The 26,067-nt window shown below is 39.0% G+C and overlaps 1 protein-coding gene across 1 annotated transcript in view; it reads left to right on the top strand.

Annotated features, from left to right (window-relative positions):
• The window catches only part of casz1 (castor zinc finger 1), a 166,671-nt gene that overhangs the window by 64,237 nt on the left and 76,367 nt on the right, over nt 1-26,067 (top strand). Inside the window, exon 4 of the mRNA XM_075476512.1 lies at nt 14,872-14,919. The gene's annotated coding sequence lies outside the window, so the exon portion shown is untranslated. The remainder of the gene's footprint in view (nt 1-14,871; nt 14,920-26,067) is intronic.

Genomic DNA, 26,067 nt, shown 5'->3' with positions numbered 1-26,067 from the left:
CCTCTTTGAGAATGTTTTTTTTCATTCCCAGGAATGTATGCAGGGCAGTAAGTTTCACCAACAGGAAGGATGATACAAGGACATACTGTAATTATGTTCAAAGATACAGATTCAGCCCAGTTTTCACTTGTAAAACTTGAGCAATCAGTTTAGGAATCTAAAAGAATCCTCTTTTGTGGTTGTTTTGTGCTATTGAAAGAGTCTGCTTTGCCCCGGCTTGTGACCACTTGTTGAAGGGGTTGGGAGTGATTTAGTGAGGGCAGCTGGATAACAGAGATTTTATTTATCTATTCTGAGAGCCCTTTATTTTTGCAAGCGGTTCTCAGCTTGCAGTTGCTTGGCTTTATGGTAGATTTTCTGAATTGTGTGAAGCAAGTATGACTAAAGCGAGGAACAGCTGAGAGGCTGAAAAGGGTGCTAAAATGTGAAGAAAATGGAAAATGCCAGAAATGTTAACCAGAGGTCAGTTTAGATCTCTGGAAATGCTAAATGTTGATTCCCTGCAGCTCTTTAGAAAGAAAAAGGGAAAGGAGGACAAAACATATTACAAAGGTCAGGGACTGTTTCATGGGTAATGTATATGGTTTGTAACTTCCTGCTTGGTGAATTCAAAATATTGATATTTTGATGTTATTTTGATAAGGAATTAAACATGTTGAATGTTTAAAAAAAAAGAAAGAAGTCCTAACAGAGGAGTTGCTGGAAATAGAAACTTGTTTATTCCACAGTGTTTCTCGAGGCTTTGTGAAACCTCTCCAGGCATCTGAATATGTGATTGTTCTCTACCGCTACGTGTGTGAGGATAGATATGGAAGCATTATTACCCAAGAGAGGTCATGGGTCAAGTATTAAGCAAGCTGCCTGCTTGGATCCCTGCATCAGAGATTTCACTCTGTTGGCCCAGGAAATTCTCCTGAGTCTTGTCTAAATAATCAAGGAGTCCTTCAGCATACAGTTTTCACAACTGATAAATAAACACAAGAGACTGAGATTAAGAGGAAGTATCACTGCAAGAAGCCCACTGTGCTAAAGTGAAGATTTTTCCTCTTAAGTGTAAATCAGCACACTGGTATACACAGGTTCTTGCTCAGGAACAGGAATACCCTGTTGGTCTTAAGCTGTTACCTTTAGTCTCATTTTCTTAGTTTCATAACATTGTTGTTTGACCTTCTACATAGGAACTGTTTGTTTTAACCTCATTCCTCTTAAAATGAAGGAAAACAATGGAACAGGCTTGGATAGGAAGTCACATCTCACCTTATTTAAAACCAGATTAGAAGAGGGAAAAAGATAAAATAAAAGTATATTCATAAGTATATAAGTATATATATATAGATATATACTTGTATATATTCACATAAATAATTTAAATACTGGTTCTTTGAACCATATGTGAGCTTATAAAGAAGCATATCTTTAAGATATGTCTAAAACACCCTGTCATTTGTACATGGCTATGTACATACCTTTTTACATCAAAATCCTCTAACCATATTATTATTATTAATAATAATAATAATGTTGTTATTTTTTATTATTATTATTAGCATTACAAGTATTAGTAGCAGCAACAGTAGTGGTAGTAGTTGGTTGGAGTAGCTGAGATAGTAGTTTTATTTTCAGGCCTCTCTCTTTTATCTGATTAAACAGACATTCTTTAAGGGTTCCTGCCTGGCCTCCTGTTAGAATTTCTAAAGAGGGACAACGTTAAGAGTGAGCATTATCACACAAACTCAAAATAACCCCAGATTTCAGACAGTGCCTTATTAGGTCATGAATCTACAATGGGAAGGAAGTGAACAAAAATTTATTGACAGGCTAGTGTTTCTTTGAGTCCAAACACAGGACAAGATAACCTAAGTTGGAGCTGCTGGCCTTGGCTTTTTGCTTTGAGAGTGATTAATAAGGTTTTGCAGAGTTTAAGCTGGGTTTTAGCTCTATTAGTTTAAGTAAAAATATGTGTTACATTGAATTTGGCTTACTAGGTGTACACAGAGATGATGTTACTGCCTCTGGCTTACTGAAGTAAATAAACTCTCTGAGTAATGGAAGAGAAGCACATTATTGATATTTTTTCTCAGCATGTCTCTCATATAATAAGAATATCATGGTTTAGAATAGCTCTCAAGCCATATGATATCCCAGCTAATGAACTGTTATTACAGTAAAGTGCTAGTTGAAAACAAGACAGGTTACCAAAATTAGTAATTGAGAGTGAAAACTCTCACAAACTGTCTATTTATGGCTGCACTACATAAAAGCGCCAGTTCTTTCCACAACATGCTTCACTTGTGTTTTGTTCTATTTTTGACCTGATTTTTGTCCTTGGAAAGGACAAGAAAAACTGTCAGTCAGTGGGTGTGTGCATGCGTGCATGTATGTGTTTGTGTGGCAGTTGGATAGGGTGGGGTGCATGGCGTCACAAGTGCTCCAGTTTAGGAAAAGTGACACTTTGCCTTGAAAGACTCTTCAGGTCAGTTAGATAAGGAATTTAGTGGCTTTATCACAAATGCCACTATTTAATTTAAAAGGGTGAGGCACTTAGGATCTGGCAGCAGTCTTTCAGTCTAGTGATAAATTTGCAAGAAAGTGGAAAAGATTGGAGCCTGGGAGGAGATTAGCACGATACAAATATAGAAGTGACATTATAGTGGGTATTAGTCAGGTGCTGAACAAGTGGCTGGTTTCTGATAGCCCTGAGAATGGGCCCCGACTACAGGCTGCGAGGACAGTTTCCTGGACAGACTGCAAAGAGACAAGATACAGTGAACAGTAGCAATTAAAAAGGTTTTAGCTCCTTCTAAAGACACAACTGAATGCTCCTACATGTAGAATATTTGTCGCACTATCAATATAATTTTTTAGCTAAGCTTTGAATGCCTTGTTTTTAGCTGTCTGTGCCTTTATTTAGTTTGTTCCTGGGTAAGAGCTGGCAGAAACGTGTTGGAGCATTAGCCAAAACATGAAAAAGAGTTTGTAGGTCTTTTTCTCATATGCCTTTCAAGCCAGACACGATGCGCCTTCTTTGCGCATCTGTGTTATGTGTGAAAGTACAGAGGGTGGTGATACGCTTCTCAGCTGGCAAGGGAGGTGGTAACACTGGCAAAACAGGCTATGTGTGTACGTGTGTAAGGGCAAGCCTGCATCGCAAAACACGCCACTCTAACCAACAGCGCTGTTGTCATTCAGCTGATCTGCGATGCCAGATTGTGTACTAATGTGTGTAAGTACACATTTATTCAGAGATGAACTGCATCTGTATGGCATGTGTGAACTGCCAAGAAGGGGCAGAGGCTATGGAGCTAGAATGGAGACATTACATTTTGCAACTTGTATCAAAATGTGTGACAACAAATACAAGTACATATCAAATAAACAAAAACAAATGAAGATAGAAGTAAATTCTACAAGGACAAAACTTTTGTCACACTTTTTACTCGCCTTGCTGAGTACCAACGGCGATGCTTGGTTTAACTCACCAATCAGACTCATCCAATTGCTAACCAATCTAATGACATGAATATGAAGGGGAAAAAAATCTGACGTACCCATTACATTTTGTATTTTGGGTTCATTTTGAAACTCCATTTGCAGATAGGATCATAAGACATAGCAAACATTTTACTCAGTGTTACAGATATGACGAACACTTTCTGACATAAAAGACTAATCCCAACACACCCAACTGAAAAAAAAATGCTGAAGACGTCTCTCTCTTTATGACCAAGCCTAATGGTTTTGTTTGTTGTCATCTTTACTGGCTCGATTTTTCTGGTTGGGGTTTCCAGTTTTCCAGTATTGCGGGCAATGCAGTCACATTCTCATTCTACTACGTAGCCTAGTTTACTCGGTCCAAACCTGGTGATAGAAATGTGCCTGATCTACAGTTTCTGTTTAAAAACATCACAAAATGTAGCTTTAAAGTTGCTTGACAGCCAGATGGAAACACAGTCAATGTAAGTGCCCAAAAAGCTTCTCTGTTTGATATCTACAATCATGGAAAAAGCTTTCTCTGGCTTCTTTACCTGTCATTGTTCTGCTCTTCATCTTTTGACTGGTGGTCTGGCTCCATAGTTGACTAACAAATCACTTGGATTACCAATTTGACCCAATTCATCCATATACACAAATATAAAACAACATTCTAGAAGATATCACATTTTTATTGGTAATCTTGGTGTGACTATAGCCCAATAAAATCATTATCATTCAGTCTTTCAGTTTTTAATAGTAATATCTGAAAAGTTTTAATTGTTTTAACTTGATCAACATTGTAGTTGATTGTCTAAAACTTTTTGTTGTCGGCTGTGTTAACGTTCCCAAAGCTTTTTGTATTCGTACCCTCCTTTGACTTGAAAAAGAAAGTTCATAATTGTTTATAGAGGGCTGTTGAAAAGCAGGGGGAGAAATTCTACTGTTCTAACCACTATTAGTAACTGAAGTTCATGAAATTGAAAGATGGCAGGTTCACCAAAGAAAAAATGGAAATGCTACTGTTTCTAATAATAAAATCAAAGAATTGAAATGATCCAGCAAGCACATGTAACACCACGTTCTCCATTTCTTTTTTTCTCATTTTCTGTCTGTAAGCTAATATGCCTTGACTTTCATTCCTGATTTTCCTCTGATCCTCAAACACACATTTCGATTATGTTACCAAAATTTCCTTTTATTCCGTTTGTCTCCCCCTCCCTTTCTTCCTTCTCTTCACTTTTTTTTTTTTTGCAACAGTTGGTGTGTGTTCATCTTGGCAGCGCTCCATAACCTGTTTGATGTGGTTTCCAGAAGTCCTGAACTGCAGTCCCTGGCCACTCTTTCTGTCATCGGTAGACCTGCTGTCTCTTTAGCCTCCATTGACTCCTTTTAACCTCCTCCTACCTTCCTCACATTGAAGCAGCTGCGTTCCTTCCCGCCGTACATTTCTACATTAAAATGTTCTGATCTGATTCCCATTATTTGTAAGTAAACCGTATTTAGCAGAGGGTTGCATACAAGCACCATTTTATAGATAAAGTTTGTTATCCAGGCAGGCATTCCCCATTTTGCTGAACATCTTCTAGCCTCTTTTGCCGGCAGGGAAGATAAAACGAAAGAAGCCTACTTTTTCCCTGTTATGAATTAGGGAGGTCTAAATTTATGATCTGCTTTTTAAACCATGACCACCCATGGCTTGTTCTTTTCCCATCACAATCATATGTAAAACTAAATCTAAGTTAATCAGCTCTGTTGAACCTCATTTCTATCAGTGACCTCCATTTGCTGTAATTTGAGTGATAGAAGAAGGAGAGGAACAAGAGACAGCCAGATAGTTGCTTCAAAGAGGGCCCTGTAGAGGACAGTCAGTGACCCTATATGGGCGCCTTTCCTGCATATAGCAGCATGTTTAAAGGGAAACTGATAGGCAGGTGAAATATCTGCCACTTACAGAAAAGAGGCAGGGGAGGGCAGACAGGACAGAATGGATATGGATTGGGTCACAAGGCTGACGAGGCCATCCTAAGGAACTGAATATTCCTTGCAAAGTACACTTGGTGACACTGAGGTCTAAGGACAAAACACAAGAGCAAAGAAAATTCATTCCTCACTTTTCATTTGTTAGACAAAGACCCTGTATTAGACACCTTATTTATCTTATATTGGACTGTTTGTAGTGACATTACTACAGTGTATGCTCTGCTTTTCAACAACCCCATTTGAACAATTTTAGAAAAAAAAGTCTTTTTTCAGGCATCTGGTTAGATTTAAAACTAAAAAGTAAAGGGATTAATCAATCAACTTTCCTCTTCCTCTGCAGTCTGTATGTATCCATTTTCATCCCACCAGTGGAGATACATGTTATCATGGAGTGGACTTCCACTTTGTATCAGATGAAGGCAGTGTGGTGGAGGCAGAACTAAACATGCCCAGGGGGCTTGAGTGAGATTGGTGTCTCATTTTCAGGGGCAAACAAACACATACAGGGAGCAGACATGGCTGTCACATCTCCCTTAGCTCCACTGTCACCCCTGAGGGCAGTGGGCAGGGGCAACCTCTGTGCTCTGGTGATGCCATGAAATTCTACATGTACTCATGCAGAGCCAGAAATACATGGGCAGACACACATTTGCAGCACATGCACACAAATGCATAAGCATATGCTGCATGTGCTGTGGTTACAGCACAAACTCACACGCGAAGTAGCAAAAATACTCTTTTGCCATTCTCCTGAGATCATTGGTCTGACCTTCCAAGTTGAAAAGCAGCACATTTAGTCCACAAACCTGGCTCCGTTTTTAACTTTCCCAGATTGATCAGTGATCGTACTGGCGCCGAGCAGCTGTATAGCTTTACATCAGCGAGGAGGAGGTTTAGTGGTTTTCAATAGTATTTCAGGATATCCTTGCTGCTGCTGCTGCAGTTTTTGGCAGACTAACAGCTGCCACCAGCATTAGTGTATGAGCAGACACTTCTTAATGTTCCCCAGCCCTGGCCTCATGTGTCACATGGACTCCATCCAACCCAACCCAGTTGCTATCCACATTGGCTGGATTGGTTGAAAACAGTGCGAGACCAGCAATTTACAATGTGCTTCAACTATCCTTTCATTATGCTTTAATGTTAGTAACAATACTTTGTGGACCTGCTCTTTTGGTGCCCACAGAAAGCAAAGAGAGAGGAGACACCTTACTAATTATATACGATTTATTATTACAGATGAAAAGTGATTACTTACAGTCTCTGGACCAAGGGAAATTAGTTATGTAGCACTGTTGCTTACAATTTGACAACACTGCCTTGAATTCACTGAGATGTAAAATTAATTCTTGCAGTTGTTTTCAATGGGACTTTCATGTTTGCCTTGCTCACTGTTAAAAATCTGAGAAAAATACAAATGATTGGGCTTGGCTCAGTAACTTCATTGTACAGGGAAAAGAAAGCCAAACTGGACGGGCTTCAGTGGTTTTAGTCCTTTTGAGGGTTGTGTCAGGATTTATGTATTTAATTACACACTCATTCTACTAATGTAAGTGAAGAAAAAAGGAAAAAAGGCTCCATCAAGCCTATAAGCTTATAGTTTCCCTCTTACTGAAAGTTGGCCACTGCTGCTGTTTAGCTCCCCTTGAACCGGGCTAATACTTGTCTATTCCGATTAGGATTAGTATGTGTAGCATGGGCTCAGGGACCCGGGACACGTAATCTAATAAATCAAGATAAAAAACCCTGAGATTGGTTTACAGAGGACTCGGATTTACTGTTGGCCATCTCAGAGAAACAGGGATTAACACAGCATTTGGTGCTGTAGTTACACCCCCCCCTCAGTTCTGTGCCTGGGAAGAGTAAGAGGGAGTCCAAGACAGAAGGAGGGAGGAAGACTTAGAGGGAGGGAGATGAAGAGAAGGGCTGGCTCTGGCTTTATATTGCATTGCAGACAGCAAGTTAAACTTGCTGTGACAAGGTCAGGTTAGTCCTTGTACAAAAGGCTTTGTTCCATAGGCAGATTAAAGGTCTCTCTGACAGTTTTTGCACTTTTGGATCATGTTGAACATGTTAGGAGTTAATCCTGTCTGTTAGGGGGAAGAAGCGCTGTTGCCATATGAATGATAGGTGCAGAGGACAGTGAGCATACTGTCGTAAAAATAGCATTGGTCAGATTGGAATCATCATACATGAAATATTTTTACCATATATCCCGTGTTATTTTTGGTCCATATTAAAAAACAGACAAGTCCGTCTCCCACAGCCAGATACAACCCATGTTATTGTATCTTTGTGATAAGATAGTTTCACAACTTTTGCTTCTAAAGACTTTCTCACACAGAAACAGAAAAGAAACTGATCATTTAAGAACAGTTCATGTTGATTTGTATTGTCTCTCTTATTTACCTACCATCAGAAGTGGCGGTTCATGTGGGAGTTTTATGTTCATCATTGTATTGGAAAACAGGAGAAAAAAAGTTTAGTCCACGTCAGAAATACTCTGTGATGCATCATTTGCAATATTTTGCAAAGGCACACCAGGTCACCTTCAGCTAATGTAGTCAATACAATTTTCATGTGAGTTGTAGCCTTGTCACAATAATTGCATTATGGAATTATTGTGTGACAACATGATTTTGGAGATTGTTGTACAAAATACCTTAATATTGCATCCTGTGTTGACATGCATGTTTGTTTTGGTCCTCATCTTCTATGTCTGGCCTGTTCTTTTTCATAATGGAAATTGATTGAAGCCCATGTGTAGCTGGTGCACTCAAACCACACAAATATATTTGGGCAGCATGCAATCAGTTGCAGAGGGACCTGGATCTTCAAAGACTGGGGAGAATGACAAAATTCAGCTTAGCAGACACAGAGAAAGTGAATCGTTTCTAAGACGTACCCACTATGGATTTAACCAACAGTTGCTAAATATTTGGGACCCAGCTCAGTCAGTCTCAAGCTGACAACACACCATCAGTGTCATATGACCACTGTCAAGTGTGGTCACAAGCACCAGTAGGAGATGTTGTGCTTCAGCATGCATCTGATGACACAAATCGTGGACTGTGGAAGCCTTAATTATAAGTTCCGTATCCAAGTTATCTGTTTTTAATTAATAATTTAAAAAGATATAGTTTGATCAGATATGTTGTGTTTTGGCAGGCTGCCATACGGCCATCGTTTTCTGACTAGAGCTTAAAGTTACTGTAATTCCTAGGTTTTATACCTTACTAACGAAAAGACAACGCAGGTATCGGTTTATGTCATCAGGTGGCACTTTAGTGGGATTTAACATGAAATTCAATTATAAAACACAATAACTTTTAATAATTATCAAAATCATTTGTATTATACAGTACAACGTTTATCATAGAAATGTTTTCAGCCACATTCATACAGTCTTGACTTCGGTGTGAATATGCTATACTTAAACTTGTGCCACCCAGCACCACTTTCAAAGTAACGTGTTTCAATGGGACATATAATTTGTGTGTTCAAAAGTTTATCAGAGCCAGAGGGACTCAGCAGGCAGTAATCTGAGAAAAGGATATTTAGATGCGATTTGGATGTTTTAATTTAGTTTCCTGAACTTAACCATTGCTTTTAAAATATCTAACCTTAATCGAGTAGTTTGTTATGCGTGAGACAGTGATGTGACGGCGAGTGAATGCACTTATTGAAGTTATTTTAAAGTTACAAACATTAGTGACCAGCATTGGACTCAAACTTGGCGCTTCCACTTGGCAGTCATGTGTGTAGTGCTCTCATCCACCCACTGTGGAATTTTCCCTGTTAAATGTGATGCAGCATTTAATTCTTTACTATTTGCTGCAGTATTATCTGACCTCATAAGCCAATTGAGCAATGAGAAGGGATGATGGCTTGTTAGTTGGAGTATTTAGGTTGGGGTTTGTAAGTGTTTTATCTATATTTGGAGTCAATTGCCCTCCAAGAGGGTATACTGCATTATATAATGTGAAGAAAGTGTTTCAGTTGTTATAGTCAGACAGTAGTTGCATTTACATATTACAATGTTATACCAACTTAAATGAAGTCTGAATTGTCATGGCTTTTCTGTTCTTAGATGCTATCTATCTGTAATAACATAATGTATAGAGGGAAGTATACAGAGTTACATGGTAGGACAGTACATTTTTTTTTTGCTTGCCAGATAAAATAATCTTGTTTAAGGTTTGAAGACTTATACATCTGTGGCTGTTATCTGCTGCAGATCCTATTCTGCTAAGCGTTTTTCTGAGAAACAAGACTAAAATATATCCACCTGAAATTCGAGCTCTTTCTATTTTCTCTCTGCTGCCAGGGTTTCACATAAAGTTTTACATATCAAAAGTGGAATGTTCTTTCATCTGCGTGCATGTCTTGTTAAGCAATATCAAACACAGGAAATTCTTTCTACATCCACATATAAAGGTTGAAAAATCCTAGCAACACATCCCAGCTTGTGCAAAAGAGGCCTTTTCTTTCTTTCTAAGGGAACTGTTAGCAATATCACTGGGCAATTAGTAAGGAAACTAGAGAGAAATGGAGAAGCCAATTACTTCTGCGAGTTAGCTAAAGGCCATTTTAAACTGTGTGCCCATGACATAATAATGTTTATGGTAAATATTATAGTTGGAGACAGTGAGGGCATGGCGTGAGAGGCAAGGGGAAAAAAAAGGCATCAATCTCATATCGAGAATAATTTATTAAGATCTGAGATGTGGCAATTACGTGGAAAGGACCAAAAAGAAAAAAAAAAAAGAAGACGGCAACTCTCCAGGAACCGCATACATGATTGCAATCTTGATTAAATCCCCCTGGATCTAATGAGTTGATTTTCTGCTGTTAATATTGCATTGGCTGATGATGGATTCGTTAAGATAATGGAACGAAGCTAAAATATAAATGACTCCCTGTCAAGGAGCAGATTTTCGTCATTTTCCGTCTGACACCTCCGCCGTGGGGATTTGGTAAGGCCTTTTTGTGTTTAGAACCATCAGGATCTGGAATACTAATTGCTCATGTGTGGACGCTTCTAATGTCTCTCCTCCTCTCCGCAGCCCCCCACGCCTCCTCTCGTCTCGGTAAATATCTGCTCCACGTCTCCGCACAGAAACAAAGACAGCAGAGTTCTTTCTTTAAGGCTGGGGAAAGGGTCCCTCTTTTTTTTTTATAACGATAAAAACACATCACGCAGCCAATTTCTGTTGTGTTTTTCAACTATCAGCTCACAGAGAGAGGCCATACATTTACAGTTCCTATATACACAGAAACTGTCAACAAAATCAGAAAACTCAAGCAGTAGGCTTCTCCTGTCTAGCTGTGCTTTGAAAATGAATTAATAATGCGGTCTCCCTTTGGTGTCTTGCAGAGCGGCTCAGCTAGTCTTTCTCTGTTTTAAATGCTCCGTCACTTAGGTCAGCTGGAGGTGTAAAATGTCCAATGTATAGAATATTGATTCCATATCACATATGAAACACACCACATGTATAATTTTTCTCCTAAGTGTGGCAGAAGCCAAATGTAAAAGGCAAAGGCCAATTTTTAGGAATATTGTAGTTTGAATATTCTGAAATAAATGCTTAATATTCTATGGCATGTAAGTAATCAAAACATTTATTATTTCAGGTGTCTGATAGCAGGGAAAATCACACATATTCTGCAAAACGATACACTTAAGTTTTGCTTGGAGTGATGGACCTACCAGATACCAAACTTTTTCCATCATTATCGTAATTACCATTGTTGTCAACTTTCATGCTTGGCCTGACCCTTCCTTTGTGGCGATTATGATATTACTTCACTTTCTGTTCGATAGTACGGGGGAGCCCATCTGATTGGCCCATGCCCAAGACCCCTTTCTTCTGTGTGTCACTTTTTGTGTCCTTTAACATGGTTTTACTAAAAAGTCTTTTTTAATCAATCAAGAAGCAGGCAGAAAATAGGCTTTGTCATGGCTAGGCCTGGGGTCGTGTGATGCCTGCTCTGCCTGGTGACAGGTCTTCAAAAGGGATAAAAAGGAATATTTTGGGGGCAAAATGGGGGTTTCCATGGCACCGGCACTTGTTGCACATGGATCACTATTCTTTGGTTCTGCATGAGATTGAGGTTTCAAAGGGGAGGACAACAAAAATTAGGCGAGGAGGGGACAGCGGGACCATGGAGGTAGCTGCCCTCAAGCCCCTGACTCTGTCCTCTCCTAGGGTAAAAGGAGAATAGGAGCCAGAAGTGACAAAACAAAAAGGGGCCTACTAGGTGCTGTCAAATATGCATGAGTAAATGACCAGTTGCTCGCTCTGCAGCGTGTTTAAAATCTCCAAATGAAACACAGACTAAAGGACACAAAGTACAGACCTATTTAGTGAGAAGTGTATTCTTGTTGCGGCTTCCACTTCATGTAATTAGAGGTTGTTTCAAGTAGAATGAGGTCATGTAAACTTGTAAGTTTCTGAGTTTATGTATGGGAAATGAAACCAGGAAACTTAGACAATAGACTGGCAGTCATTACAGCAAAGAAGGTTATTATTTTAAACCGTTCTGTTCAGCTGAGTGCCTGTTTGTGTGTTCCTGTTATTTAAATATGTAATAATTGAGACTGTGATCTGATGTAACTTGTTTACTCTCTTGAAGTTTCAAAGACCTTTGGTTTGCATTATCTGTATATATGGCATCAAAATATGAAAGCATACGCAAACTGCTTTGAGATCCTTCTACTGTTTTTCATGGTGATTAGCTTTGTGCTGCACCTCGAATTCCTCTAAAAATTATGCATTCTTCTGTCTTTGGGGAATGGCATTATGAGGTCAAGGTTTTTACATGTCAGGAGTCCTTTAAGTAATTTGCAATAATTTCCATACCATAATCACTGCCACCTTCAATAACAAACAAGGTTACACACACGTTTCGCTCCATATACTCACACAATCAAAGCTAAACATGTGTTGGAGGGTTTCAGCTTATTCACATACGGAAAAAGAAAGTCTAGAGGCACGATTATTTAGAGATGCTGATAAAATATTTAAGATTTTTTGTTTAATGAGAGAGTGGCGTATCCATGTCATGCTACAACAGTAGTTGATTGTGGTGAAATTTCAAAATATATGGATGGCTGAAGCTGCATGTTTATGTTCATCTCTTTGAGGTTCTCAGCAATGTGCTGCGAGCCTGTTTAAAAGGTTAACGCAGTTGGGATATGTTTCTTGATGGGATTTTATCATGCTAGGCATGCTCTGTTTCCTGATGAATATATTAAAATTATTACTGTGCAAACAGAGTTTCTAATTACTGACCTGCTTGCCATTGTACTGTGCGTTCTGTATCCCCCCCCTCTTCTCCATGCCTTGTTTATTTATCTGCACCAGTGAATACAGAATAGTCTATGCAATGTCATTTCCATCCACATGAAAATGATTTTGAAAATGCCAATCTTGCCTATTATACAGTGTAATTACTTGTCTGCTTTTTGATTTTATCATATCTTCAGACAGTGGGAAGATACTTGTAGAGGCTAAACATCTTAGCGGAGCTTTTCGGATGCAGATGATTTGCTGTGAAAAAATGAAAAGAAAAAAAAACACTTTGCAGATGAAAGTGCCGTCTACCACATATAAGAAGTCGGGAATTGTCATTTATTGAGGGGTTTACCTATTGTGTGTGTATGTGTTAGGCTTCTTTGGGTATTCTCTTCGATGAAATATGTTGGATGTCATACTTAATATGCAGAAATAAATACAAAAATGATCTTTTAGGACCACAAAACTCATGACCAGCTCTGTGGACAACAGGCTTTAAGATTCTCATAGAGTACATTTTTCAGACATGTCCTCAAATACATTTAACAAAAAAAGTTAAATTTGGGTACACAGAACCACCTTAATGCCTTCTTTTCTTTTTCACTCATATGAAAACAAGTCTCTTTCTCAGCAGTATCAACTTAAAAAAAACCTTACTTTTCAAGTTAATTGAAACTCATAGTGCTGCACTTCTGACATGTCATCCAGCCGACTATATGACCCGCAGTACATATGTGTAGAAGGAAGGCGTTACCCATGATATGTGAACATTTGCTCTACATCACGGAAAAGGGCAACCTTGTTGTTTACTTGTTTGCCTGTAATGTTGCACAGGGGGTTGATCAGGAGAGTTGATAGGAGCTGCAATTTAAAAAGAGGATTCTGCAGCTCTGAACAAAAACAATTAAAGGAAAATGAAAGATGGCCCCCAAGGGTTAAAAATAGAAAATTATCAACATGCATGCTGAATTCCACTATCCCCCACACCAGCTCCTGCACTGGCACCCACCCACTCCCCTCAAACTTACTGGGCCTGCATTGTTATGTATGATCAGATCTGCCAGTTCTTCCTCTAAGCTCCTTGTCACATTTTGACTTAATGAAGTGCAACTTAGAAGGGAATTGGGTTCATCATGCTAGTCGCACGATGCTCCCTTGTTGTAGCAAACAGGAGTGGCATGGGACCGAAGCGCTACAGCGCGAGTCGTTATCATTCCGGTCAGTCTGTTTAACACAAAATTAAACAAAGAACTAATTAGTGCCTCATGAATTAATAACTGCACTGTTGCCGAGAAGAAGTTAGGTTGCTGAGGGGAGATATAAAATAAGTAGGAAGATCAGGTTAGAATTATTATTACTTTTTCTGGGATGCATAGGCTCTCAAGGTTAGAAAACTTTGCAGAGGATTTAAGAGGGACTCAACTGGTTCTGCCACCGTCAGTCTTTCATGGTGCAACACTTTATCTCTGTTAATGAATATATTTATAAACAGCTTCGTTTTTCTGGATGGACTATAAGAAAAAAAAAGCCATACCGTAGGAACTGGCTTATATTTTAGGCATTTGTAACACAATGTATTTCCTTAGATTACCCATAATGACCCTGCAGCTTCTTTAACGTCATAGAATTCATGGAATCATAGAATAGAGGTCTTTTTATCTGCTTCTAAGGTTTAATGGAAAGTGCTGTGTTGCAGAATCAACTAAGAGTTAGAAAGTTGCTGTTAAAATGTTCTTCTAAATCTGACTCTAACTTGATTATCTTTGAAAAGCTCAAACTTGAATGGACAAAGTTAACTGTACAATTGCTCCCCATGTATCAAAGGGCTTCACAAACTGCAGTCTCCTCCCTCAGTCGTCATCCTTTTCCCCCAGCTGGGACGTGGGGCCTGTGTATCTGTGCTTTTTTCTTCTTTATATCAAAAGGACAGGAGTGAACAAAAGCCCCGTCTTCTTTTTCTATCATCTGCAGGCTCGTTACGTTATGTCAACCACTGCAGATTAGACGGGCAATGTAAATGCATAGATTTTTTGAAGAACCTGTATGTACATACATATACAGTACATTGGAATAATCAGTGTTCAGGTTTTTAATGTTTTTCCTTTGCTCTCTTTCTCAGATGAGGTGAGCCCCTGTATGGATTGACTCCCCAGGAAGAGAAAACGAGGTAGGGCAAATCCCCAACATGACTGATTACTGTCCCCACCATCTCCCCTGTTCATATCTCCAACAATATCAGGCATCTTCATTAATCCCTGTGGATCAATGTGTCTGGGGGTTGTAAAAATTGACAAATGACTTATTAGAATCCCACCGTTTTATTTTCCAACTGATTAACTCACAGCAATGTTGTACACTATACAGGCTCACTGATGTATCTGTTTTCCAAGGAGGGCCCCCTCTGCCTTTCTCTCACTCTCTATCTTTCTGTCTCACTGTGAAGGATCTATACTGAGTAAAATGCACAACACTGTAGGATGGAAGCCCTGCCAGGCTGCAACAGCTCAAAAGTGCAAGAATAACAAGGTGGTTCTGATATATCAATACTGCCATTTTTGTTTCCTACGAGGCATCGCATTGGCTGACTTGAAGTATTTTGATACAAAAATAAAAGATCAAACACTGAACAATCCATTGGAAAGCTTGCTTTGCATTAGAAGTAATGAAAAAAGTTAATTTTATCAACATGGTTTTTACATTTTAACAAGCATGCAAGCCAAGTTCTTGGTATCAGTGTTACAATGGTCGGTTAATTACAGCTTCTTGTATGCCTGCTTTATGTCTAGATGTTGTTGTAACAACATCCCACATTGTCATCTTGACAAAATAATATAATTTTTCCACTATGTGGCATTTATTACTGTAACAGACATTAGACACAGACATCTAAGTACAGATGACATCCACCAAATTAACAAGAGTATAAAACCTTTTGCTGCTGATAGAAAATCTGCCTCTGTACAATTTGACTCTCGAGAGGACACTAATGACTTGTGACTTGAAGAAACTGGGTTGCTTTTTTTTTTCTCTCTCCATGAGATGAAACCTTCTGTGCTAATGATGTTAGCTGGTATGAGCACAATGCTGATGTGGGAGTCTGTCATGAGGATGCATACAACAGCCCTTGCCCCTGGCCTCCTAGTCAAGAGGGATCTAAACATTCAGAAGTGACAGTCTGGGCTGTCTCATGTCAAACCAGAGACCCTCAGTATCACTGGGGGGTGGCATGGCCGTGAATTGAGGTGGAGGTCTACACCACACTCTTTTGTTTCAGCTGGTGTCACTCACACACCAGAAAGAAGACACACTCCTTGCATCAATCAGAGCCTGAGATTCATGCCCTCTTTACCTCCCCTGTAGCACGATGACGACATTATCCACAGATTCCCACAAAGATGGAATGAATAACACGAGCAGGAGGGTCAGATGAGATTAAGTGCAGCCAATTTCCCTCCTTTAAGTTACAGTCACAGGTGGATGCATGAACACACATCTTTAAACAGGTTGTTTTGTACCATAAGTCCCTTGAAGCAAAGTTAAGTGAGACTCAACTGTAGTGCAGGTTACTACTTCTTGTCTAACCACAAAACAACAACATAACTGAGCGCACTTACTTTAATTGGCTTTTGATGTATGTTAATGAAACTAATCATAAAGGCCAACTGGCTCTAACACGAGGCTGCCATGACATCCCCCCCACTCTTTTTGGCTCCCGCAGACTTTTCTAGAAGATGGAGTCCCTCTCTTAGACAGTGGGAAGAAAATTAAACCACTAAAATTGTTTTCATTGGTTACAGGGATAATCTCAGGGGACTTCAAGGCTTTTAATTGAGCTCACTGAGCAGAAATCTGTATGACTGCTTATCAACAACATTTGTGTCTCCTTTTTACTTCTCTCTGGTCTTTGGCAGCTTGGGTGTAATTGTTTGAAATGAAAGTGATGATCAGCTAAAAAATCACATGTGTTTTGTGGCTTAGGACTCTGATACGGTTGTTTTTCACCCTCTTGGAAAATGCAGTATGTGTTTAATGAAACTTGATTATAGAAAGCCAGAGCTTCTTCGTTCATTGTTTAGTTTTTGTGTCATAGTTTTTGAGAATTTGTGTGCAAGAGGCCAGTGACTGTTTGATAAACAGTCGTTCATTTAGTTATGGCTAAAGGTAAACAAAGCCCACAGTCCGCCTCAGGAAAGATAATTTGAATCGTGAAGAAAAAAGAGCAACAACTCATGGAACTCCTCTTCGTATTATTGTATCACTGGGGTGTCACATAATACCAAAAATGAGAGGTTGTCTTCAGCTTTTCTGCACTTTGCTCTTTCCGACACTTTTTTGTCCTTTAAATCTTTCCACTGTGTCAAAGCAAAACCAACATGGAAACGGCAGCCCTGTGTAAATATTTATGATGTAACATCTCCATGTGAATAGACTTTCTTCGCAATCCATCCATCATTACAGGCATATTGTGAAAGCCCACCTCCCGGCGGTGGCTCAGGGCCTTAGGAAGCTCAGACAGGAGCGGCGTGTCCCCCTCTCATTCAAAGTATTTGTTTTTCTTTTGACTGGGGGCAGCCCAGCTGTGAGGGCATTTCATGTGTCAGCCCCTCCATTTTCATTCAGGGCTGACTTCAAAGCCCGTTTTGGCCCATTGTTTCTGTGACGTGGCTGCTGGACCTGAAAGTGCCCAAACAGAAAAACGTGATGTAGGTCAAATTACAGAGTTGTGCTCCTGAAAAAAAAAAATGTAATTCTTATTGTCAAAACATAAAGCCCTGGTTACCGCCTAACCATTGCCTCTGAGCTTGTTGTGCACATACCTCTTTATTTGTTCGTAATGGAGCTGAATGGAAGTTGAGAATTGTAGAATAACAAGTCTGTAGTTGGAGCGTTTTATTTTTGTCTTCTTTCACTTGTAATACTCCATTCAGGAAGAACATGTCAAATAGCTTAGTTGCTGAGTTTCTTCATTTTGAAATTATTTACTTTTGGTAGCAAGAATGGGGCTCATGCACAGGCACAGAGTATCTGTTTAAACCTGTGCTTGCACAGTTTTTGACTTGTGCAACATGTCTTCATTTGGTACAAACAAAGTGGGATGAAGGATCCGCTGCTCTTTTTTTTAAGCTCGACAGTCTTTAAGAATGCAAAGGTGCAGTAGATTTATGAGGTTGTGTGTTTGCAGAAGTAGGTAAGTCTGCTGCCTTACCTAAGTGGATTACGAGGTTTTAGGCTTTTCTCCTTGCACAACTTATCGACAGAAAATAGGCGTTGCAGACGTTAGCAAAATATTGCCACCCTGGCTCTCATAACATTATCATTAGCCACGGAGAATTGCTGAATTGTGATTAATACATCACCATTTTGACAGATCTAGCCTGAATAGGCAATATGGATTATTAGAATGGTTGTAGAACTCAATACTACCACCCAAGTTTATCCATTTATCTACAATGATGAGACTCTTTTGTGTTGTATGGCTTTGTAACATCTATCTAAATAACAATGGATATATTTCCCATACACAGTTGTTGTGCTGTTCATATTCAGCCCATGCAACAATGCTCCTGGGAATGGAGTACTGAAACAAAACTTGACTCAGAACGGAAAAAAAGTCCATAGAACATTATGAGCATTATGAATCGATGTTCATGCCTCTGGTACTAGCCATTTCTTCCTTCGCCTAGGTATCTGATTACCTTCAAACAAAAATATTGCTCCTGTCCTGTTCAATTACCACCGGTTTAGTGCTGAATGATGCAATTCACTATCTAAGAGCTATTTTTTCTCTCTTTTTGTGTACACTTTGTGTGTGTTCCATTCAGTTAGCCTTGAACCATACACGCCGAATAAATGCCATTTTTCTATCGTTTCAAGTGCCTCTTTTCTCTCCACATCCATTCAAGCTTTCAATACCTTTTCTCTCCCTCTCTTCTCCTGTCTCTTTTTTCCACGAGCAGGAGGGTTTTACTTTACTCCTTTGTCATCCTAATTGATTGCATTAACCTTTTGAGTATTGAATTTCCTGTGCATCATGCCGAGCACAATGTGGAATATTATCATAATAGTAATAGTATAGTATAATAGTAATGGACACAGGGCAATCAACAATGCTTTAGGAAAAGTACATCTTTGAAAGATGGAGCATCATATTATTTTCAGTCCAAAGACCCAGATAGGTTGAGATTGTTGAGCTTTGAGAAACTTTGTCAATAAGTGAAGTGCAGTTTTTTTTTTCTTCCATCAGCATTAGAGGGTAGGAGTGATGCTTTAAATTTTAGCTATGATGAAATTTTTTGTGATTGTCTTGACTGGATAAAAATGATTGTTGAAAATCCATCATAATTTATACACATATACATTTTTCTTAGTGAATCTAATAATGCATACATTTAATAGAGTCTAATAGTATCTATTGTCAGATGAACAGAAATACAACCATATTCTCACGGTATGGTTGTATCTTAGTTTACATTATTCTTTTTGCAAAAATAATTTAACAAAAATACTTAAAGCAACAGTATATCATTTTTGCCGAAAAGTGACAACAGTTCCCTCTGTGGCCACAATTAGCAAAACAGAGTTCTGGTGCATTAGCCTTTGTCGAGCTCTAAGTTCAAGTGACGAAAAAGGAGCTTCTTCACTTTTAAAATTTAGTTTACCATAAGGGATGATTTTGAAGCAGTTCTGGGGTAAAACACTCTGTAATTTATCTCCAGTCAACTTGGTAAATGTTTCTACATTATTTTTCATACATTTAGCTGTCAGAGCTAACGCGATACAGACGCTTTAATGCAATATCACTTAAACACTTAAACAACAGATCATAGCTAGTAATACAAGTAAATCCATTGTGGCAAAATGACCTGATCAAAGAAACTTTTTTTGAAACTGTTCTCCTTGCTATATACTTTAAAGACATCAAAATATTAGCTTTACTGAAGAAATCTTTAAGAGAAAGCACGGACAGTTCTGCCCGGACCTTTTCCTGCAGTTGCAGATCACTCACAGCTGGAGACCTTCTTACTGCTCTAAATGTGAAAATGTGAAAAATTGCTGTTTTATTTACATCATATTGAATATAGCACAAGACACGCCTTGTTGTGTTGATATCAATACCACATGAATTTGTACATATCCACAATCGTGAGCAAATGGAAGGCAACACAGGGGTCAGTAGAAAGTGAGAATGCACACACGCTAACTCGCACAAGGACAGTAAACGCTCTGAATTATTTGTTGGTACATTCATGCATTGTCTGACCAGCTGATGTTCCAGAGATTTTACAAGGGGGCCTGGTGCACAATTGCTACAAGAAGTCCTTAACAAATATTGCGAAAATTTGCATTCTCAAATGCCACAGCTTCAGAAAATATCTAGAATAATTCTGTGTGAAAATGGCTTTAAATGTACCTTCTTTTGATCCCTGTTGGAAATGCAACAAGAATAACTTCTTGCAACAGGAATTTTGTCACATAAGCTAATTTTTAACCCAACTGAGGTTGAGGTAAAAAAGGCCTAATTGATTGATTCATTTTCCAGTCATCATGTATGGTCACGCAACGCTTTCTAAGGGCAGTTTGCAAAAAAGTCCCAAAATTGTATCTATTGATTTGTGCAGATGGACTCAGAAAACAGGGCTATTAAAACATCGCATTACACGGCCAGGTAGCATTCATAACAAAATATATAAAGCTTCTCAAATACTGTCAGGTATATGTGACGTTACTATCCATAAAAGCTAGATGATATTAAATTAATTATTAATAAGTGAAATTAATGATTCGGTTGATAAAACATTTTTACTTGTTAAAACATTTGTATTTGGCTAATATTTTTTTCTAAGACCACCTGCAATCTCCTATTTTGATCGCAGTTAGATCTTGGAACAGACAACATAAACTGAATGCATATTCATGCTGCAGTTCATAGTGTTGACTTTTTCATTCCGCTCATGAGAGACACAGGCAGTAAAATGGGAATATTGCATTAAAGTTGACTATGATTTAAAGGTAATTTTATTTTCTAACTACAGACAATTTTGAGGGTTCAGCATTGATAAGCTTTGGTGACAAGGTAAGCCTGCGATTTACCATGGCATGGACTTTAGTCTCTTTACCTGCTTTACAATAGCCTGTTTTGGTTTGGGGGCAAATTCCGGTTGATTTTCCTTCTTTTTTTTTCACACCTGCTAATAATGAGAGTGAGTCTTCTCATATTGGTTTATTATTATGTGTTCTCCTGGCCCAGAATGATATGAATGAGGAAGGACTATGAAATAAATTTAAACAGGCATTACTAGTATATTCCTCTGTTACACTGCACCTCAGCTACTTCAATAATATTCAGGCCCCCAAGCTTAAAACCTACAGAAGACACTCCAAGGATAACAATGCAATAATACCCTGTTAACAAGGTCGGAGGTAGCCTATTGAGTTTAATCTGTTGCTCTAGCTATCTATTTAAACACAATAGTAAAGGAATAAAAAGTAGTTTATGCTGCAAGACCAATGTAATACCCATAACTGTCTTATAAAGGCTTAATGTCAGAAAGCTTTAGGGGAAGTGTCACTTGAATAACACTGATCAGCCTTGAGCTTGGGAATTAGACACAGCAAATCTTTGCACATAACGTGACAACTGGGATAGTTTAGTGGGATGCAGGTGGGAAGCAGCTTTTTCAGAATAATTTTATGTAGTTAATAGAGCTTCATAAAGTAATTTATGCTGTAGATACAGTTTTTCTGAACCACAACACAGTGGTAACCTGCATTTAGTCAACAACAATTATTATACAGTGTGTAGCTGCACATTAGTGGCAAACTAAGATATCATTTATTTGCAATGGAATGAAATGTTGTTGGTCATATCCACGAACAGTTTCCAAACCACACACATATATGTTAAAAAAACATTTAGTTGCACTATTGGTGACTTCTACAGACTGTTGTGTGTTTTTGAGTAAACTCTGAATGCATTATAGTTATTGATTGCTGAATAACAGTCAAAAACTGTTAACCTGTTTCCATGGAAACGGCCTGCATTATCTTGCTTGAACACGAACTGACGCAAAATACACTGTTATTCATATCCACCCTATTCTACTTTTCACCACAAATAGGAAAAATCAATTGAAAAAAGCTCTTATGCATAGATAGATGCTAGTTTGAATCAATACTGTTTTCAGAGGGGTGGTGCATTCGAGTTTGATTGAGGCCAGGTTGCACAAACCTAGCCATTGCTGCTCTGGGTCCGTATAGAAATGCAGATGTTCAGACGCGATGCATTTGGGAACATCTTTTGGTACCATTCACCTGTGTTTCATTGATCAGAATCCGAATCATGTGATTAAGTGAAGGTGTGGGTCAAAAAATAAGTCAAGGTCAGTCGCCAGCACAATGCCTAATCCTGTCCATCCTTTGTATTCAATCAAGCGTCACTGGTATTCCGCTGGGAACCTCTGTGCCCTCAGCATATGGAAACTAAGGGCCCTTAGTTCAATTATACAAGCCCATTGAGCTTCAGAATATTGACATATCTCTGTATTCCGAAAATGTCATGGATAACGATCAACTAGTTCACCAGAAAAAGCTTTCATTGAAACCAAGATTTGGAAGCAAGATGGAAAATGTATTGAATTTTGGACCTGCTATAAGGTCAGGATACTTGCTTATATTGTAGGTGGGTTTGATGTGCAAAAGGGCTTTTGCTTTTCTGTGGCTGGTTATCACACATCCTCTGCCACACAGCGTTCACAAAAATAAGACATATCATATTGTGTACCAGGTGTTTTGCAAAGGTGGTGATAAGTGGGTTGAGTGGTTACACAACAAATCTAGTTATGCTCAGTGATCACTATTAATTTCCATTATCCCCGTCTGGTTGCACAGAGATAGACTTTACCCACAGATTAAATAAATTGTGAAACTTCAGGAATTTACTTCAGTTCATTGGTCATACAGAGCTGTCTAATTATTGACTATTGTAAAGGAAGAGAGTTTCGTTAATTATGACTTTTCAAACTGAGAATTAAAAATAGAAGAAGTAGGCTTCTGTTTTAAATGAATTGTTGCTGCACTCGTAATTAGATATTACAGTGTTTGTGAACAAAAAACTTAGGCGAACTGAAAACAAGCACTACATATTCAAAACAGTGTGACTAAAATGTGTCTATAATCTCCAGAAACTGCTTTTTGACACATCTTAACTTTTTACAAGAACTTTTTCTGAGAACGAAACATGGACATTGTACCCATTGTTTTTTTTTCTGTTTGGTATTGTGGTAGCTCCGTGCTTACGTTTGAATCAGAACAGACAGAATCTCCAGCTTCAGACAGAATCTTAATTGATCTAATCTGGTTACCGCTTGCTATTTTCAACAGTTCCATTAGAAAACTCTCATCCTCCCCCACTCAGTGTCTCTCCCTTCACCTCCCACACTCTCTACCCCCCATCTGCCCTGACCTACATGGTAGTCACATGGCCCCGGCTCCCTGGCATGGCATTTTATGGAAAATCTGCAGGAGATAAAGCCACAGGGTTTAAAGTGTTATCCCTGCCTGTCCTTTGAGAAGGGCTAAACACTGAATGAGGTGTTATTGCATCAATGCTGTTGGACACACACAGGCACCAAAGAGGATATCTTCCTCCCTCCTTCCTCCTCTCCCTCTCTCTCCTCAGTTTGATTGGATTTAGGAGAGTGTCACCACTGTGACTTTGGCGGATTTTTCTTTCTCTGTCACTGTCTTCTGCATGCTTGCTCGGGTTATTTACTTTACTTGTCCAGAAAATGGACTGTGATCTGCAGCTTACCGGCAAAGCTGGGGAGAGACAAGTGCCTCACGGTAGTTAAGATATCAGACAGCCACCTAGACTCTTCCTTGCCTGCGCTGGCATGCTTACTCCCTTGCTGGTGCTGAGGGCTTAGTTTTGCATTGTGACCGAGTCCCCTTCACACTGTTGTCTGCCTGTAAATTTTCTGCTGCCCTTGCTATTCAGCCAATTACAGCAAAAGAGCTTTAGCGATTTTTTTCCCCCCTTCTCTTCCTCCTGGTGTATATTTATATATTTATTTTACAAGCAAATGACAAGCATCGCTGAAGGTTAAAAAAATGCTGAATTTCATAGTGCATATAATGTCAATTTTTTTTCCATAGCAGAGCTAATCAATAGAAGGCAGCTTAATCTTGAGCAGAACAAATACACACAAGGCAGCCTAATATGGCTTCCTTGCCTGTTGCGTTTCAATTTCGAGGCTTTCTTACAGCCATTACTACTTAAATGTTCAAAAGATACAACAGCTTGAGCAAACCTCTCAGTTTTTTGGATTTCACTTTCGCAACTTAATTTGGATTTTTGATTGAAAGATTTTCAGGAAGTTATTTTATATCATTAAATTCTTAAATGCATAGTTGAAGTGGATTTACACAAGCTTTATTTTTTTGTTTGGTGTTTTATTCTTTCATTTATTTGAATAATTCTCCCTTGTTATGGAACTTCAATGGCAAAGACAGCTATTGTTCTATACATTAAAGTCTCTTTAGGAGTGTGAGCGCAGACATGCTCAGTTTATGTAGAGTTTGAAGGTCAGATGGTTATTTCCCCCGCACCTATTTTAGCTTTTATGCTGTCAGCGTCTTCATTGTCCTGCTGACATTAATCTGCTCTGTTCCATTCTGTCAGTCTTAGTACTCATAGCTACATATTCAGTAATTGGTTTAGGGGCCTTAAGTCCATCAACACAATAATGAGGTGTGTTGTATTTCACTACATACACCATATGTCCCTCTCAGGTAAGTTTTCTGAGTGGTTTGAGTCGCTTCTTTTGAGCAAAGATGTGGCACAAGATATGTTTGACCCAAAGTTTGTTTAGGACCACAGAATAACTATCAATACAATGTCAAATGTAATGCTGAGCCACAAAGCAGTTAAGGAATGCATCCAGAGTGCTTTGCCATGTTGCGTTCTGGTGCTAAAATGGCCAGAGCAAATATCTTCCTAAAATACTGGATAAGATAAGGCAGTCAGGGCAGCTTTGCATCCCTGTGGTGATTGGTTGTAGTATTGCTATAGCTATACTTGACAGGGCGAGTGCAGACTTACAACAGTCTCTCTGCAACCAAAAAAGGAACATCACATAGGTTTTATTGTTCTATCGCTCATAAAAACAAAACCAGAAGTTACACAAGTGATAATTGTGCATAAAAGCAGTGACACCACAAAATACACAGTGTTCCAAAACAAGAGAGCAGAAGAATAAAGGGCTCCTTCCACCAGTATAAAGTCAGCCACGCCTAGCAGTGGGAACGGAAAGCAAAACTGCTTAATGTGACAAAATAAAGACAGAAAACACTCCAAGGGAAAGTTAGAATTAGGATCCTGAAAGATTTATGTCTCCATTTTATTTATAATTTGTTTTCTTTTCCTTATTGGAATTGAGTTGCAACTGAATATTTGATGAACACAGCCTAAAAGTAAAGATGTTATGTCAGCAAGGAAACAAAGACAAAGAATCAAGAAATGTGTTTTGCAAAGTTTGCGCTTTGGTATAAACTAACATGCTTTTGCCTTCATAAGTGGCTTGTTAATTGAATGTGGGGGAAGTTTGCTATCTGCAGGTTGGGCTGAGCCCTGCCGAGGCTAGCTGCGCCTTTCCGTATGCACTGCGCTGAGTGCTGGGTACTCTCCCTGCACAGAACACCATCTGCATTTTGCTGTTAACGCGCCTTCATATCCAAGGGAGGATTAGGAGAAAATCCCCAGGTTTTTTTCAACCAGTTGACAAATATCAGATTTGTCTCTAAAAAATTAGCCCCATCTATATCTCCCACCATATGACACACAAAAAAGATTATCTTTAATACCCAGCCAGCTTGGGTGTGGAAAAAGCAGATTAAAGTTTCAGTTTGGTCATATTTACGCAGCCTCTTCAAGTACAAGACTGCCTGCATTACTCAGTGCAGAGACTTCTTCACAGAGTGTCCTCCCCCCACAAGTACACCAACATCCAGCCCCAAGCTTTACCTTACAAGACGTATGCCTTGAAACAATTAGACATCATACTTAAATAATTCATCATTTCCCAGTCAGTCTTTCTCTTCTACGTGTCCTTTAAACAGACAGACTGAGCTGCCAAAGGGGCTAAAATGAATAACAGCAGCAGGTGCCTTTTCAGATGAAGCTTTGTAGTCTGCAGAGGGTGCTGAGCTGTTATTTTAGTGGCCCACTGGTGAGGAGCAGGGGGTGGCTGGGAAATGGACCTGGTAGATGACCTGAGAGCCCTGAGCTGTCCTATTAGCAGTCTTTACTCTACTTAAC

Source organism: Odontesthes bonariensis, chromosome 10 (assembly GCF_027942865.1).
Source record: "Odontesthes bonariensis isolate fOdoBon6 chromosome 10, fOdoBon6.hap1, whole genome shotgun sequence".
Taxonomy (NCBI): Eukaryota; Metazoa; Chordata; class Actinopteri; order Atheriniformes; family Atherinopsidae; genus Odontesthes; species Odontesthes bonariensis.
Note: the sequence above shows the minus strand (reverse complement) of the source record. Positions and strands in the feature narration are given on the sequence as shown.